Raw genomic sequence first — 14,466 nt, 5'->3', positions numbered from 1 at the left:
GGGCATTAACAAAGGTAACCTACTTGTCCATGTAGTGCAATTCAGACTCTCTGGCACACCTTCAAGCCCCACAGAGCCGTAGGGGCCTCCAGTGTGATTACTGCCAGTTGGACCTCCCCTGACTTCATGTGTATCAGGCCTTTTCTCCCTTTTGCTTAACTCCTCTGCACTTACACAGAGGAGACCGAAGGTCAATGTAGTCTTGCGTGACAAAAACAAAGACTGTGGAAAGAATGTGTCTCCATGGGCTTTAGAATTTATTTATGCATATGTCTGAAAATAATGCGAAATCTAACCTCTATAACAAATACATTTTTAGATCTTGCCCAACACGGCTCATGTACTGTCTCTTGCGAGATGCATTCTTTTCAAACAGTCAAGTTAGAGCTGCCCATTGCTTGCCATTGGTTGGTTTTTATTTGCATGCTTGTCATTAGTTTAAAAAAGCTTTCTATCTCTTCATGTGTATGCCCTTTTCCTGGAGAATTAAATAATTTCTTGTGTTGTTTCACAGTTAATTTTTTAAGGTGCTACTTCTTTCTTTGTTTAAACACTCTACAAGTGTGTTTTTCAGCTGTTTTCTAAATATAGTTCTCCCCCCTCCATGCTACTCCGGCCCTCCCTCCTGCTGTTGCCCGTATGTTGTTTCCCCCCACTCACTCACCCTCTTTCCGTTGTCTGGGTTTTGTTGATGTCTCTTCCACTTTTGTCCATTTTGCTTGTTCCAGTTGCCAAAACAAAAAAAGTACAATGATGTGGGCACCATTGGTTGGGTAATAGCGATTTTTCCCCCACACCCTCCATTGTCCACGTTGGCCCCACCCATCATCGTTTTTTTCTCCAAACCCACAGTTACAAAAAAAAGCTTGAACGCAACCAGTGCTGGTCATGTCTTTGCGTTTTTTCCTCTCATCCTCTGTTGTCAGTGTAACTCCCAGCCCCTCTCTCTCGCCAGCATTAAAAAAAAAAAAGCACTGACACGGCCAAAGCTGGTCATGTCATAGCACTTTTTCTTTTTTTGAAATTTAAGCCATGCTACTCAGTAGCCAATAACTCACGTAGGTGAGATGTATTGGCTTTGCCAGTGCTTGTTTTTTGTGGATATGAATTTTTAGTGCTTGTGGATCCCCTCATGTACGCTCCTGACTTCAATGAAGATTTCCAGCATGCAATACTAGGATTAGAAGCAAGTCACTTTCTATTCTTTGCTGTTGGCTGCAAGCTGCCTAACAGTTGATGGATCTTAAGACAGTCTTGGAAATTGACAGTTCTTCTGTGCATCATTTCATATCAAATGTCTCGGATGTATCCACAGTTGGCTTTATGTATAGATCTTTTAGATAGATCTTTTACTCAACAGAATCTTTATATGATTCTCGCCAGTTGTATCAAAATACTTTGTTTCTGGTTATTTGGTTCGGTTTTGTTTTTATGCTACCCGTGTGCATTGTCTAATGCCTTTAGATTTATAAACGGAGGATAATGCTTTCCTCGGTTTGTGATCTCTTCCTAAAACCTAATTTCTGACAAGCTTGGAACTACCTCTAACCACAGAATGTGCACAATCCTCTAGTTAGTTGGTGTGTAATTGAGTAAGCTTGGTGCACACTCTGTCAGTGCCATGGAGTTTAAAGATGTCCTCTGACGTGGTGCTTAAGAGATCCTCTTGGAGCGACAAGTTAGTTCCATGGTTCAACTCTCAAAACATTCTATGTTGGACCTGTTGTTGGTAGGCTCTGAGCTTGTTGGATATTAACCTCCATGCTTTGATGTAAAATGCAGACTTCCTCCATGTTGGATAGGAAATGATAATTAGTCTGTGTAGTGACAGCAGTTTCTGTAGGGACATACTTAGTCTTCTGTTCAAGTGTCTACACAGCCCAGTTCATCAACTGAATCCACCTGGGTGGCATTTGTATGGTGAATGTATTCATTATGGTCCTACTAGTTTGATGCTATGAAATGCCTTATAAAGATGGAATATTAACAGTGACAGGCATTCATCTATGAAAGCCAAACTATTGCAGAATTTAGAACATGGCATATTGTGCAGCCTTTTCATGTTGAATGTTGCGTAGAATGCGGTCTAGCCAGTCTGCAAAAGATTCATACCGGGCTTGCAGTGTTTTAAACATTTTTTTTGTCATTTTTACTTTTTATGGATGTCAATTGCATTGAATGAAACTATTAAAACTGGTATAACATTAAATGTACATTCATTTGCAGTAATGCCAGAATGGTGTTCTACTTCAGTTTTCATCTGAAAAATTAACCACAAAGTTTCAAGTATTGGTTGTGTTTTGTAATTGTGTATTGTAATGAAGATGATGCGTACACAATATCATCTAGAAGTTTCAGAGTAAATGAACATATCTGCACCTGAAAGTCTTGCTTTTTGTCAGTGATATTCTCTATTTTGTGGCTGGGTCACAAAACTTCGTAAAGTTATTTTAACAAATCGTGCACTTTACCTTATTATCTCATACTAAAAGTCTGATTTAGGTGTGGTTTCATTAAAAATCGTGGCTTGTTTTCTGCTTTGTGGTCTTTGGAGTTAGCCTTTATCGCTTATGAGCATTGTTCATCACCAGAGCAATGATTCATTCAATTGTGAGCGTTTCCGCCTTTCCGCCTGACCTTTGTTATTGTTATTTCTCCTCTTTCTGCTCACTGGCTTCACATTCTACAAATATTTACTTTGAAAAGTATGATTAACAGATTTTGAAGGCAGCCCAGGGGGTTCTGGAGTATTGTTGGCTGAAAGACTTTAATGTCCTGGAACTATAAAATGTGTTTATCATTTTTATTCATACTTTGCCTTTTTATTTTATGACTGTCTGTGTAAACGCCATGGACCATGAATACAGGACTTTACACAGTTTTACTGAATTTTTCAAGTACGTGGTTGTAAAATGTTAGTGACCCTACAACCGTGAAATTAATCTTTACTATTGTCATTCATACTTCGCCCATCTATTTTATTTTTGTTTAACTGCATTTATTTGTACTGTTACCATGACTTAATCATAATGGGCTTTCCAGAAAGCATTTTTACACGTCTAACCTATGGAATCAGTCTTGTATTATTAACATTTTACAGTTGTTAACGCCTGCTCACATCAGATGAGTAAGGAAACCTTTTGTGGAAAATATTTTTCTTAACTTTTGAGCCATCAGTCTTACCAACATAATGGAAGCTGAGTCAACGTAGCTTTTCCAGCTTTTGTGCCACATTTTGGACTAGTGACTTTCCATTACTATTTAATATAATATTTGTACCCAGATTGAATACAAATCTAGAAAGTGGTACATGTTCGAAGGGTTTTCACGGTTGTTGCGGAGCATAGTTCAATTATACATTCAATAATTCGTGGCATCGTAGGTCTAAGAAAAAAAAAACAAGTACCAGAGCGAAATGTGATCAGTGCAGATCGGTGACTTCTAGCTAATAAACGTTTGCATGTGTGCTTTTCCTTGGCCGTGTGTGTCTAGCTCCTTTTGTGTTCAGCGGTAAAAAGAATGGTACGCCATTTGGATGAGTTCTCTTGAATGACATGTTTCAGGTTTATTTGGGTGGCTTGTTTTAATACATTCTTATGTCGCACTATGTTAAGCTGAAAAGCATATTGCAGCACCCATATTCCATAGCCTTTATCTTTTCCACACTGATGGCTATAAAAGACTGGAAAAATGATCAAATCTGTTATTTCCTCTCTGGCAATTGGAGCTCGCTTTGTTCAGCTCATGCTGAACATATGAGCTCCCAGTCTCAATTCTTCATTCAGAATAGCCATGTAATCTCTTGGCTGATCCAGTAATTAGAATTTGGCATTAAAATGACAAGTTATTAGTCAGGCTGGCTGAACCATCTAGTTTGCTGGTGATTTTGTGGCTGCCTCTGCTGGCCCATCTCTTGGCACTCCTTTATTGTGCTCTTATTTAAACTTAACCCCTGGTTCCCGTCCATCCCAACCAACTTTAAATTCCAATAAATCTTAGTCTAGTATTTCTGTAATGTGTACTTTTTATGAATTTTTAGATTACATTTATTCCAGCAACTTTCATACCCACAAGCATAATTTGAGAATGAACAGTACATCCACAGTAGGTCAAATCAAGTAGTCCATTACTTAAAGATAGCAACAGTACCATCAAATTTGCTTTCTTTCTCGCATGCCTCCCAGCTGTAGCTGTTGTAAACTGTTCCGTTCACAAATTCTCCTACTAAGTTCCTTCTTATGCCATTTTTAATGTGCTATTACGGTTCGTTTTTTCCAAGTATTTTCCCCAAAGCTTTAAGCAGCCTATTTTGGGTCCTCTATTTTCATATTATCAAAGGGGTACTGGTAGGAGACTGCTCTGTCTCCTCATTTGTTTCTCAGGCCGTATGGACATGTCCTCCTTAGTCTGCCGTCTCTTACATAGGTCATATTTTTAGACTCTTAGTCTTGCCTAATGCATCACAATTTTCCTTTTGCATTTTTGTAAAGCTAGTATATTTTTCTTTTTAATCTCTTATGAAATACAGAACACAATGATTTTACCGAATGAAAACTGCACCTATTCAATGAAAATGTTGTATGGTGTGTGGAGTCATTTTATGACGGGATTGCTCAGTAAAATACTATTATTGCATCTGCTGATTTTTAGGTTACACTGGATACTAAAATGACGACCTTTTGCTCACTTAAGCTACTGGTATTTTTTAGTACTATTGCACATGTATTTTGTTTAACTGAGACCTCAAATGTAGAGAGATTTGATGTTAGAGCTCATAGGTGGGGATCCATAAGTTTATACCGGCAAGATACCGTATATGTATAGTGTTGGTATGCAGCATCAACTTAAAACTCCCAAAAAAACAAATGAAGTGAGCAAACTGCATCCACTCAAAACATGGAAGTAATAATTGATTAGCCAATTCTACAGTCGTTATATAAATTAATCAATAGTTACGTGGGGCTTAATCCTAGTCCTTGTATTGACTAAACTGTCAACAACTCTCACCACCTGTTAAAACTCCCTCTGAATGTGCTCAGCAGGAGGGTGTTATTTAAAATGATCATGCTTCCGCTCACACTTGACACTGTACAGAACATTCCACTGCCGATACCCTGGTTCCAAAAGGGGGCTACTAAAATCTGCTCCTTCCTCTGGCTGAATCGACCATCTAAAATGGCGTTTGGCAAAGGTGTCCAGTCCCCATACGATGAAGGAATGGGCATAGTGAATGTCTGCTCATACTAACGGGACTCTAAACTCCTAATAGTTAATGTCTGGTTGAGTGAGGGCTGGCATGACCCGGCCTGCCCCCTTGAATTGGCCCAGATAGGATGAGACCGCATACTCAATGTACTTTATGATGGCCTCATCGCTCAATCCCTCCCTGACATAACCAGGACCTTAGGTCTTGGCGCTCTGCACTAAAATGGACAGGTTGGGACCAATAAATTACTGTTGAAACTTCCCTCTGGACAGGTAACTGGTTACACCATGCAGCAAAGCTCATGGGATTTCGAGAAGTGGGACCTCATCGGAATCACCAGAGTGGGCATTGTTTGGCAGGGTCCCCATTTAAACTCCTTCCAAGAACACCAGGAGGAATACTCTTTACACAAATCCAAATTCTTTAATTATTTTCAGTCACGACATACGCTCCACTCCAAGCACTTACTTCTTGATACCATCCCTAAATGCAGTCTACCAGAGGTATAACTCCTAATGGGCCCCATGGGTGAGGTAGTCATCTCCTGCAGCTACAGATCCCTGGTCATAAACTCCCCCAAGCCCCTCACAGGCCTAGAAGCACAATGGGAGTAGTGGCTGGGACCCCCCCCCCCTCCATGAATCTGACTGGAGAGATGCATGCATGTCGCCTAGAGTGTTAGTGATCCCCTCCAGGTACAACTCATCCAACTGAATTGCCTGCAAATGGCCTACCTCCCACCCCTGCGATTATGCAGGACTAATAAACTGGCCGACCAGTAATTGATGCCAGTGTAAAGAGACCCATTTCTACCATGTGATATGGGAATCTCCCTTCATTGGTAGGTACTAGATGATGGTGTTTTCTGCACTTTCACAGGTGATTGGGAAATCCTTGGAGCCCTCCTCAAGAATAGCCTTGCTCGCCATTGTGGAAGATTTTGAGGGGTCAAGGGGAGTTCTACCTTTCTTGGTATTGGGACAGTAATCTCCGAACAAGACCTTGCTAAACAATGGCGTGCCCCCTCATCCCAACCATGACGAGTTGGAGGGTGTTGATGGATTGGTGTTAAATTTGAGAAGCTGCCCTACAGATCCAGATGGTGCCCTCAAACGAGAGTCTGGGGGAAATGGTTGGATGTCCTGTCTAATTTGAAGCCATTTTGGATGTTCTATATCAAAGTGATGATTATTGTCCCTACTTATGGTCTGTTGACTGTTTTGTTACTATAAATGTTGATTATACAAAAAAAGGTCATACTACCTATAATAAAGTAAATCTTTGAGTCAGGAATTTTCTCTATGGCGTTTCTAAGGGAAAAAGAACTGCGTGACAAAAATTTGATGGCCACTTTCTGCAAAAAAAATTGATTTCTTAATTCAGAAAAGCTCAACTCATGCGAAGGTGCTATCATTTTTAACTGGTAGCTGTTCAGAAGATTGATTGATTGGTATTGCTTCAAGAATCCAATTGCCCCAAAGCCAATCCTTTCTCAAATGATAATTCAGATTTTTATGTCCTGTAGATGCTATGCTGTTTGATTATAAAGTATTTTCTTAAGCCATTACCACACAGTGGGATAGGGATTAATAAATAGAAACGATACAGGAAGAGATACTGAGAAAGAAACGTTGTGAATATAATGAGCGGTCATTAAACATGCATACCCCGCCGTCTGGTTGAGCGGTAGCCCATACGGCTAGCCAATCATGGGTGTTTGGTTAGTGGGACAGGGCGTAGGAGCAGGAGAAACAAACAAGTGGACAGAGTGCAATGAAGTTTGGAGTGGGAGAAGCTGGACAATAGAAAAGGGCAAAGTGCTGTGAAAGGAAGCGAGGCATGGTAGAGACTAAAAAGTCTGGGGAGCCTGGTGGTGGATGACGGAGAGAGGAAGGTGCAAAGTGGAGGGCCAAAACATTTTTGTCAGCTGGATATATTTAATGCATACTCTTCTAAGAGTTGTTACTCAAGTCCATTAAAATCTGCAGGTGCGGTGTGGAGAATCTGATACTGTAGGCAAGACACATAACTAAAACCTGCACTGTTTACCTAAATGCATGTTTTCTAGCTTACGCAGCATCGAACACAGGCACTGTTGGTTTCACTGGACTTTACTTTTACTGCCCATGATAATCTGGAGCAGTCCAACTAAGTGAACCAATAATACAGGGGCATTACATTACTGTGTTAATGGAGCGAAAAGGAGCCACAGTCTAGTGTTCAATGTGTCAAGGTGTGACATTCAGGGTTCTAAAAGATTACACCGTGTTTATTTACTAGGTGAGGAGAACCCTATTTCACTAGCTCTGTTAGTACGAAGTGGTAATGCTACAAAACTATAGGGCCAAGGGAAATCCAGGAATTGATAGAATGCGTAAATGCACAGACTATATTTTGCCTGTGAGTGCAACAGAAAGGGGAGTGATAAAAAAAGAAAAGCCATATTCAGAAATTCAAATATGTTTTGTAATTTTACCCACAGAGTAGCTCACTGAATGCAGTGACTCTAACATGAGAAAGCGAATTTGACAGTGAACACCAAATATAGACTAATTGCACAGAATTCAACCAACGAGCCACGACAAAGGAATCTCATTACATTGATATTCTTTCACTATTACTTATAAAAATTGAATACAAGTTTGCAATATAATAAATGCCTATGAGGTCCTATTTTCAACTAAGTCCTACTGACAGCCATCAACACATTCTTTTCGCTATCAGTCAAAAGAATCCCAAATTAAATGTTTTCTTGTTAATTTATTTGACGGAACTGCATTTGTGTAGACCAGATTAAATTGCAATCTTGAACAAATCTATTTGCAGGAAAATCCAAGGAAGTGAAAGGACTTAAAAATAATTACGCAAATGTTTTCTTTAGCATTGTTTTGAAGAGTACCCACTAACGCGAAGCTGCCACTGCTGGGCATCGCGTAACCTTTTCTTTACTATTTTTATACCTTTCTGTGAGAATTGGCCCACTGGATGATTTCTCATGCTTTCTGTGTACTGGGAACGTAGGAAACCCTTCTGAGCGCACACCCTTAGCCGGCTGAGGACGAAAAATAGAAAGCTAAGAATCACAGGAAGAAAGAGAAAGTAATAAACAAAGAAAATACGGTGGACAGCTGCCATGAGAAATAAAACACTACTGTGAAGATTACAGTTCCCATAACAGCTAGTTAAAATGCTTTAAAGATGATATATATATATATATATTGACAAAAAACCAAAACTTTTGTTGCAATTCACTGTTACAACGCACAGTGCCCGTTTGAAATTGGAGTGAACGGGCGGTTTACGCTCAGCATTGTACTGTGCGCTGAGCCCAGAAAATAATAAGCATTAAAAATCATTTAAACAAGAATTGCCAAAGCATGTAGGACTCGCCTTTTAGACCCATTCGCTTTTCCAATGTTTGTTGCCGATGCATTGGCAAAACGTAACGCAAAATGCATTTTGTTAACCAATGTTGTGCAGTATTGATCTAAACACCAGATTTTAAAATTGTTAATTTTAGATATTACCTCTTTACATTTAGTATAACTGTTAAACACCGAAGACACTAACTTATAATGAAAAAATTTGAGAAAACATGTAAAAAATTATTTAAATTTGAAATTGTGTGACCTCCCTTTTATGGCGCTCTGGAGTTCCGATTGCATCGAGGTTCAAGAGGGCGGCGCTATCTGCGTGTTCATTATTCAAATGGGAAGAAAAGCTGCTGCAGGAGTTACGATGTTGGTTGTGAAGGATGTGGTATACTTTGACAATGAAAAAAATGCCTGGTCTGAGAGTTGAATATTATAAATTATAAGTACACTGGCACATATCAAAATACATTTACCTGCAAGTGACGAGCAAATCAATAGACTGCAGAAAATAAAGAGAGATATTTGGTCTATTAAAGGGTAGAGACAAATACTTATTTCTGAAAATCCAAGCTCATTGATTTATATTATGTGTAGAAAAAAAGAAAAGTATGTATTTACCGAAAATTAGAAGGCAATTCCTTTTAGAAGTCCACCAGTATCGGTGCTGTGCCTTGACATTTAACTGGTTGAATTATCTAACGTAGATGGAAGATGAGGCCAGTTTGGCCACAGCAGAGTTGCTGTTTTCATTAGAAAAGTTGGTGCCTTCTCCATGGCAAAAATACACAAAGCTTGGGTCCAAATAATATGACTGTTAATGTCTTGGCAGCAGTATGATGATTGGAAGTGTACTCCTAATACTGTTGAATCTGATAGATACTTCTAGTCGCCGGTTCCTTACCTTAGAATTATCCCCAGGCATCAGACTGGGTCCTGAAATTTTTCATGAGCATTACCCCCGCGCACCGGTAGGTGGCACTGTTCTTTTCTTTCTGTGCCAGTCAGCGCAGATCTAGAGAAGAGCTACTCCCAGTCACTTTTTGACCAACATTTTTTTTTACCCTTTTGTCGAAGATTTTTGTGACCTGGTCTCTTGGTGTAGCAGGGATGTCCATGAGGAAGGCTGTGTTCAAGGTGGGTCCACACCCCTTATGCCTTTGTTGCCTCGAGCTCAACAATGACGCCAAGACCTGCTTGCAGCAGAACTTCTCCCGAAAAATTTCTGGATCCAGTTTGACGCCTGGGGTTAATTCTAAGGTAAGTAATCTGTGGCTATAGAGTCTCTACCATATAAGGCGTTACCAAAGGTAAGTAACTTCTCCTGGAACAAACTCTTGGGAATCGTGACTTCAGTTATCGCTTCTTTGATGCTAATATGCTAATATTGTATGAAATAAAATCTACAGACCGTCTAGAGTTATGGATAAAACTTGCAACAAGCATTTGCAATGTAATAGGTCTCGTATTTACGCAAGTTTAAGCTATTGGTATTCAAAATAACAATGCCTTTTATTTATACAATTTTAAAACCTGCAAGCTATATAACCACGCACTTACTACTTGGAGTCCTTGCTAAAGAAAAGAAAGGCTGCCACTACAAAAGGGGCAGTCATTGCCAGCTTTGCTTCTCTTAAGCAACAACTATAATTACAAAATTGATATTTATGCACACCTTGCAGGTTTTCAAAACATGTACATTAAAAGCATAGTCATTACAATCACAATAGCTCTCAACATCTTGCAAATGAAATGTCTTGCATTTACATGAGTTTATGCTATTGGCATTGTAAATGCATTATTTTTGTGTTTAAAAACGATAACATTAATAAAAGACATTATCATTTACAATGCCATAGCTCACACTCGTGTAAGTGTAATGCAATAGGTCTGGCATTTACAAGACTTTAAACTATTGCCATTGTAAATAACTATGCCTTTTATTTAGGTTTCAAAAAAAGAAAAAAATTGTGATTTATAATATCAATAACTCAAACTAATGTCAATGCGAGACCCATTGCATTACCTCTTGTTACCGCGATTCCTGTTTCCTGCAGTGGGTGCCGGTTGCACGGGGGTTGGAGGGCGGATTTCTGGTTTACGCTCACAGGATTTCACACCAGCGCACATCCCACATGGCTTCTCCATGCACAGGTCCTTTCGGGTGAGTGCACCACATCCACACCACAATATTCCGCCCACATGCATCCCAGCAACATGCACTACCCACATGCATGGCACCAACAACACACACCACACAATAACACACCTCTACATTCCACACCATGCCTCTGCACACAACACAACTTACTCCACATCACTACACTAATACATATAATTACGCACAGCAGAAGGCACCAGTAACCTACTCTACATCACTGAATACCACATGACTATACACACAACAATACCAACCCACACCGCTGCATTCCACAGACACACCGGGATGACCAGTTTGCAGTACAGGACTTTAATTTTTAAACTACTTTTATCAGGTGTAGTTTCTAATTTAACTAGAAGAAACCCTGGACTACAAATCCCAGAACGCACTGGGTGGTTAAATAACAGCAGATGACTGAAAACATAGTATTCCGGTTGACACTGAACGGCGCTACAGCTTTATAACAATCGCAAAACAACGTGGTATAGTATATTTCTGAACCAGAGCTCAACTCCTCGCTATACACTGCTATCAACCAAGCACGATGAACAGTAGCATAAACAAGTATACCACAACACGCGCATATGATGCAGCACATCGACGTGTATGTCCGTCCACACCAGGGCATACAGCCCACACACGCTCGCTAAAATGAAAGCATATCACTGTATTCCACAGCACACCATTTGCTCACACTTCGACACGTCTCTTTAACAGCAGCACGCACACACAACAAAGCTCATAAGGACATGCAAATATTGCTGAGCGCATCTGGTTATATTAACTGCAGACACAAGCTGCACTCCGTGCCACAGAACCCATTGAATTACTACCGCCCCGCACACCGCCACTCCACTCCCAGCGGTGTGCGACGCGGATTGCACTGGCCGGACGTGCCACAACAACCCCACACCTTGTGGCTTCTCCCGTCCCTGATCCCCGAGGATGCGCTCACAGGCATTGTGCACACGCATCAGCTGGCATTTTCCCCTCACTGGGAGCCCGTGTCTCCTATGAGGCTGCCCCCACCCCATGTTTTTATTTGTAAGCCCAGCATGGGGCGCTTGTCACATGCGCACAGGAGCTTTCGCACCCAGGCAGGGGGCATCCGCACCCCAAACCCACCCAAGCATACATGAGGCACTCCCTGTCTCCTTACCCGGAGGACATGCCACCGAGCGGGGGGACCACACACACCCAAGCACCGCCAGGCTCGCGCAGCCAGGCAGAAACTCTTTCAAGGAGTCAATTATCAAAAGATATCGTATTTTAATATGTGCTCCTAAATAGGTTTCCATGCTCTGATGGTGCGTAGCGACAGCACACACCGAAGAACGAAGTGCAGCTGCCATTGTCCCGATCTGTGTCTGTATAAAATAGTCCTGAACCCCCATATAAATCCCACCACCTCATGCCTCAAGTACACAATCCAGTCCGGATGGGCGAGCAGAAAAGAGGACCGGGAGGGAACCAACAAGCCTCACTTCAAATAGAAAGCGAGCGTTTGCCATAAAGGATGATGCGCGCCAATAAAAGGCATGGGCGTAGCTTCCACTCCACTTCCAAAATCTCCTTGATTACAAGAGGCCTCGCAGAGCGTGCAGTGCACGCTAGGCGAGACTTAAAAAGCAGTTATGTTCAAACTGACACTCTTCTTTTGTGCAAAATGGCTAGTACTTCCCCACAGAATGGTTTGTCCTTCTTCAGACATAAGCAGGGGTTGAGAAAGAAAGGGAGGTCCCAAAACACATAATCCCCATGCATTTTCCATAGACTTCTTTGAGAAGCGCTACTGCAAAAACTGCTGAACGAAATTACACCAAATTTGTCAGCACGCTAAATCTTGGTCTTCAGAGTGTTTTTTGTGATTTGGTGTGGATCAATTCAGTAGAGTTGGAGAAATTAAGGGAAACAAATATTTGAATATCTGGATGGTTGGGTTTGAGGTACTCACTGGAGTCCCTCAAACCCAATTTGAAAAAATAGAGCGTTCTGATTAGCCATGGGAGTTTTTTTTTCATGTGGTTCTACTCACTCCAGCGGGAGTCAGACTCCTGCTGGCACAAGCACTTTGAGTGGCTGCCAGCTGCATATGAAAAAATGTTGCTGCCAGACGTTACAGGACTCGAGGCTTTGTTCCCTGTCCTGAAGTTATAGAAAAAAACCATAATAGAAGCGGGCAGGGTAGGGATATCCTGCCGCGCAAGACTCAATGAGGTGAACCAGATGGGCCGCCCCGGGGCCAAAATTGAAGAGTAAAAAAAAAAACTCAATTTTTGTTGCAATCCTGCCAGACTCCCCTGGGATCAGGGAGAAACAAAATGCAGCCCGGGCTGCATGATTTAATTAAGGGGAGAGGGGCCGCATTGCCCTACTTCCTAGGCCATTTTCTGCCCCAGGGATCCCGTCCCGCTAGGCCCAATTCATGTAATAAGGGGAGGGCCCCAATCACCAAGCCACATTTGATCCTCCTCCCAAGCTGCATTTCAGGACCCCATCCCCATGGCCCAATTTAAGTAATGAGGGTATGGGGGCGCTTGGCCAGGGAAACTTGTGTTTGATCCCGCCTGGTGAGAGAATTAAAATAAAACTCGCACTAACCAGAGCAAACAGTCTTCTCCCAGCGGGTGGAAACTTAAAAATGCTCCTGCCGGCAGGAAGCAGGCTTGAGCTCTGCTAATCAACAGATATAGCTCCCGCCCACAGAGAGCAACATAAATAGCTGCTACCTGTGGATGGGAGCAATGCTGGCTCCAGCAACATGTGAGGAGCTGGGTGGGGCATTCGTGGCCCCCAGCGTTGTGCATGGTGAGAGTCTTGGGTGAGCACCAAGGCATCCGCCTTAAAGTAATGCAGTCCCCGGGACCACAATAGGCTCAGGGGAGGCGGGCAGCGCACCCCCTCTCCCTTACATTTTTTTTAAAAATGTCCTCGGTTCTCCCTTTTAATTTCTTCTCCGGTTGTGTCCAACCAATCATAGCATCGCTTTTGGTACGTAGATTCGTGAATCCAAGAAGGATCCGAGGAGGATCCACAGAGAATCTGCGTCCCTATACATACAAATTTGGATTTCAGTTACTATCTCTCAAACTATTGAACGGATTTACACCAAATTACAAAAAGGTCACTTTCTGGACCAAGATCTACCTTTCTACCTAATTTGGTGTAATTCCGTTCAGCGGTTTGAGCTGTAGTTGGTTCTAAAATACCATATTGGAATTAACATGGGAGATGCTCTTTTTTTAATCTCCCCTCCCCCCACCCCTCTTTTCTCAGCACCCGTTTAACAGATCACCTCAAAACTTTTTATGCACAGCAAGAATCACAGGGTCATTTTTATGGGAAATTTAGTAAAGATTCATCAAAAGGCGCCATGGATAAGCCTAGTCAAAAAACCCTCTTACTATGGAAACTAGGTGTTGTATGTCTTCAGTGTCCCGCTTGTCATTTCATAGAGTTCCATATCACAATCTGAGAAATACAAGCCACTCCAAGAGCAAATGATTCAGTTCTCCTTTATCTCCATCCATGCGTCAGACGGTCCCCAGCAGTCTGGGCGTGTGCTGAGGACAGCCAGGGGCCGTCCAAATCGCGCACGCCTGGAATTCTTCTGCACCGCAGGGGAATTCCGGCCGCCTCGAAGCGTTTCTTTGGCAGACGCGTTTCAATCCCACAGAGTCTTGTTCTCTCAAACTACCTTTGCAAATGTGATCTATATATAAATAAAC

The 14,466-nt window shown here is 41.8% G+C and overlaps 1 protein-coding gene across 2 annotated transcripts in view; it reads left to right on the top strand.

Moving 5' to 3' along the window:
• The window catches only part of RABGAP1 (RAB GTPase activating protein 1), an 855,191-nt gene that overhangs the window by 416,611 nt on the left and 424,114 nt on the right, over nucleotides 1–14,466 (top strand). The window lies entirely within an intron of this gene.

Source organism: Lissotriton helveticus, chromosome 5_1, assembly GCF_964261635.1.
Source record: "Lissotriton helveticus chromosome 5_1, aLisHel1.1, whole genome shotgun sequence".
NCBI lineage: Eukaryota > Metazoa > Chordata > Amphibia > Caudata > Salamandridae > Lissotriton > Lissotriton helveticus.
Note: the sequence above shows the minus strand (reverse complement) of the source record. Positions and strands in the feature narration are given on the sequence as shown.